The sequence below is a fragment of the Peromyscus eremicus genome, chromosome 4, assembly GCF_949786415.1.
Source record: "Peromyscus eremicus chromosome 4, PerEre_H2_v1, whole genome shotgun sequence".
Taxonomy (NCBI): Eukaryota; Metazoa; Chordata; class Mammalia; order Rodentia; family Cricetidae; genus Peromyscus; species Peromyscus eremicus.
Genome location: NC_081419.1, coordinates 50,842,950 through 50,847,687, shown reverse-complemented (window position 1 = coordinate 50,847,687; position 4,738 = coordinate 50,842,950). Strand labels below are relative to the sequence as shown.

Below are 4,738 nucleotides of genomic sequence, written 5' to 3'. Positions count from 1 at the left end.
CCACAGGTCTCCAAGGCATCTGTAATTAGAAATATTACTTGATAGAGAGAGTTACCTTGGAATGTATGACAAGACTTTGCCTTTCATGGAGAACAATAATGCAGAGTCACTATGCAGAGTCACCATATAAAGATACAGATCATTGAGGAAGTGTTGAGGCAGATTTTATTATATATTAGCTTATTTTTTATTATTATTATTATTATTATTATTATTATTATTATTATCTATTTAAAGTTATTTTATTGCTCAGATACACAAGAGAATTTGGACCACTAGAGCAGGGACTGTAGATGACTCACATTTCTAAGTGGGCTGGAAGACCCGCTTAGTCCTAAAATAACAAGCCAGTAGGTAAATTCTGCTCCCTATTAGAATGCAGCAAAATTTAGCATCCTTATCCTTTCTGCTCCTCTCAAGATGCTTGTGGATAGTAACTGCTTTCCTAATCAAATGGCAGAGGATCTTGGGGAGATCAGAAGCAAAGCCCTTGGACTTAAGGATTCTCAAGATTTTATTACAAGTCATGGAACGGACCTGCATCACACCTCTAGGTGTGAGTCTTCTAGGAGCTCACCTGTTTGAAAGGGAGTCAAGCCGGGCGGTGGTGGCACACGCCTTTAATCCCAGCACTTGGGAGGCAGAGGCAGGTGGATCTCTATGAGTCCGAGGCCAACCTGGTCTACAAAGCGAGTTTCAGGAAAAGCGCAAAGCTACACAGAGAAACCCTGTCTCAAAAAATCAAAAAAAAAAAAAAAAGAGAAATGGAGTCAGACTTTTCTTGGCCAGTTCATAAAGCTGTTACTTCACATTCTCAGATGCCCACTTCAGCTAGGTGGGGATGTTCCAGCGGCAGGGCATTGCCAACTGGGACAGGCCCTTTATGAGAGCGTGCATTCAACCCATGATGGTGACAGTCTAGAAGCAAATAGAGTATTAGCATTGTAATATGACAATGTCTCTATTTTTAATCTTTTGCATGAATGAACCACTTAACTATTAACAAATTCCTGTGAATGGTTGTTGCCATAAAACAGACACTATGCAAGTGTTGCCTTCAAAGAAAGTTGTATGTATGAAATTGTCAAAGAATGAATTTAATCAGTTTTAAAAATTTAAATGTGTTCCTTATGCCTGTTGAATGGTAGCACAGTTGTCTAACCAATTTTCTGGAGGGAAAAAATAGTTTTGAGGCAACGAAGAGTTGTAAAGTGATGGGCAAAGGGGATAACCCCTCAGGTGGATAGGCACAGCACCTAAGGCATCATGCTGAAGCCTTTAGAATGAGGGAAAAAGGAGAGCAGGGGAAGGAGGTAGGGAGGTGGAGGGCATAATGCTGCACCATATGGATGCATTGGATAAAAACCATCTGGAACACAACAGATGGTCTCGGGCTCCAAGTGCTGCCAGGTCACAGGATTCCTGGGATTTTTCTCTATTCCCTTGGGCAGGCCAGAAATACAATTTTAATAAAGTGTAATCCTAGTAATCATTTTTATCTTTGGGATGTAAATTTTGCATCCTTAACTAAAGAAGGCAAAGGTGCCTCATTCTATCCGTTCAACCTTGACTAACATTGTAGAAGAATAAATCTTTGTCAAAGGGGGTCTAATCATCACCAAGAGTTAACAAAGCATTCTGCCATGCCTTTCCAGGAGATGTGTAATGTGAAGAGTAATTTGAAGGTTTTGAAGTGTAGTAGATTTTGAGGAAGTGAAATATTTCGCATATTTATTTGAGTTCTGGGACTGCTCTAAGGTTCCTTTGGGGGAAATGTTAGAGAGTGATAAGAGGGAAAGCATGGGTTCCACAGGCTTCCAACCCCCATCAGAGACATGCACCTCTAAAGCAAGCACTGAAAGGATCGGGCTGAGGAGTTGTCCTCCTCAGCAGTGTGTGTTGGCTGTGGATCTTAATGGGACCTATATCTCTGCAGATAGGATTTTCTTGTTAAAAATGGATTTAGTTAAGATAGGCTCCACATAAGCTGTGGGAAGTACCCTCACACAATGGGACTGGACTTGCTAAAGCCAACTTTGACCACTCTATGGAAAAGGAAGAATAAGACATGAGCACCTAATGGGAAGTATCTGATATGAAACCGTTAGATTCCGAAGTCTTTTGTAAGGGAAAGGGTGAGATCACAGAGAAGGGAAGAAAAGAACATACTGTTGTGACCATAATCTTGGGAGGAGAGTGTTCTTTATTCAAGGAAAGGAGAAAGTAAATCAAGTTGAAGGAAGAACCTTTTGCCTTCTCTTGGGCTGTAAGACTGAGTCCTCCAGGGAGGATGCCTCCCACTTAATGAAGACTAGTCGGCCTTGCAACACAGGTGCTAACAGAACCTAAAATTAGGGTACCCGGGGGGTGTAAAGGATGCCAAGAGTCCCTTCCTTCCAGATTGAATACACCTCCTGTTCTCACCAAGATTCAAAAGTTCTGGCCTTTGCACTTCAATAGGGATTATGGGAAGCAATTGTGTGTACTTCAGGATGAAGTAGGTCAGAAAGAAATGCAGAGTAGGTAATAATCAAGTCTCAGGGGAGACAGTGGTTGGGGCTCAATAAGTGGGCTAGATACCACCCAACCAGAGAAAGTTACAAGATGACTAATCAAAATGGGTCCTAGATAATGTCCATTTGAACAGAGATTGATTAATCTGGGAAAGTCTAAATACATATTGAATATAAGATATTGCTCATATGTATTTTTTATAATAGCGGTGTTAATGAAAATAACATCTGATAGAAGTGACTGTCGTTATTCTTCATGACCAGTGATGACAGGACACACGGCTGTGGTTATTTCTGAGTGCAATGGAAAATCCCAAAGGAAGATCGAGGCAAGAGAAATCATCCATGTGGGCACAGTGGGGTTTTTTTAGCCCCACCCATGCCTGGAGACATCTGTCTGTGTGGTTTCAGTCTCAATAAGAAGGTCCACCTTGTGTGATGGTCAATTCTAAGTATCTACTTGACAAGATTTAGAATCACCTAAGAGAAAAATCTTTGGATCTGCCTGTCTGGGAGTGCCTTTCCAGAGAAGCGTAATGGTGATGGGAAGACCTGGTCTAAATGTAGGTGGTACCATTCCGTGGACTGGAGTGTCAGTTTGGATGAAAAGAAGGAAGGAAATGGACTGCCAGCATCCGTCTCTCTTTGTTTCCTAACTACTGATAGCAATATGGCCATCTGCCTCATGTTCCCCTACAACGTCTCCCCACCGTGAGGGACTATACTCTTAAATCAAGAGCCAGAAGGAGTTGCATGTGTTGTATTTGTATAGCAACAAGAAAAGTAACCATTACACCCTGCTTTCTAGACTCACTTAACCATCAGTGGTATGCTTTGCACTTTGTGACCCATCATCTCCATGTCAACTGGTCATCTTCTAGGCCATCTCCTTACATGGGACAAAGCGTTATTAAAAAATAGGGTATTTCACAATACTTCCAGAGGCATATTTACTCTTTGTTACTAAGCAAGCGTTTTAGAACACAGAGCCCAGGAGGACCTCACTTAGGCAGAAATTGAACTCCCCAAATGCAAACCTATTCTGGATTCTGTTTTTAAAACTGGCATTATAATTTCTCATAAGTAAAGAGGAGCAATCAATGCAGAGCCAAAATTCAACTGAATTGGATATTGACTCATTACTGAAAAAAGTAATCCACTTTGTAAATACAAATTAAGATTAGCTGGATCAAGCCAAGGGCAGCGTGGCAAAAACCAAGCTGTGTTAACACTGCGGATACTGTGAATATTAACTCAGAGCTTGTGATTCAGTGGGGGAGTTCGGGGAACCAATTTGCTTAAATCCAGAGGCTAAAACACCTTTTTAAAATGTCAAAAGTGTGTAGGATATAAAGAAAGACTGTGCGGTGAACGCAATTAGCAAAAATAGAAGACTGGGGAAAGTGAAATTCTGGCACTTGTGTTTGGACCTCACATAGAGATAAGTAGGGCTGTGAGTCACCTGAGTACCAGGACTTTGTGTCCAGGCCTTGCCTTCCGCGTTGTTCTGTGGAAGCCCCCACGGAGGAACGCCCGCAATTGGCTTCTCACTGTGTGGCCACTTCAAACCCAGCGAAGAGAATGGCGGCAGTGCCCAGTACTTCAAAGCTGGACACAGGGCGTGCTGTTTGAACCTGACTAACCATGCAGTTTGGGGCCAAGAATGACTTATTTTCATCTTAAGTAGTGATAAGGAACGTTTCAGAAGCAGCATTTAAAGAGACACGGTAGGTCAACTTCATTTATTCTATGGCATCTTTGTGAGCCCCTCTACGATTTGTTGTATTTTTGTTTTTGTTTTTCCCTTCCTGGCTTTAAATTTTGTCTATATCTTAGTACCTCTACTATTTTTAAGGGGCTCTTAAAACGGAAGACACGTAACACTGAGGAGGAATCATGGTAAAGAACTAAGTTTCCTCTGCTAAAGTCTATCAGTGGTATCTATTGACTGAATAAGGAGGAAAGCATTAAGAGAAACCCAAGCCGAAGACTTAAGTGAAGGGCATTTGTCAGTACATAGCAAGAGATTTGAAAATGCACATTCTACTCCACGGCCTTATCACAAGAACGCAATGATGGGTATGAAGGGATCTAGGATGAAGGTTCATTATGGCACTGTTACTAATGTTCAGCATTATAGATGACGTAGGGGATTGAAAGATGACTCCGTGGTTAAGAGTATTTACTATCCTTTCAGAGAATCAAAGTTGCATTCTCAACACCTA

At 41.5% G+C, this 4,738-nt stretch overlaps 1 pseudogene; it reads right to left on the bottom strand.

The window, feature by feature from the left end:
* Positions 1–249: 249 nt before the first annotated feature.
* LOC131907742 (small ribosomal subunit protein uS15-like) lies at positions 250–906 on the bottom strand (annotated as a pseudogene).
* Positions 907–4,738: the final 3,832 nt, after the last annotated feature.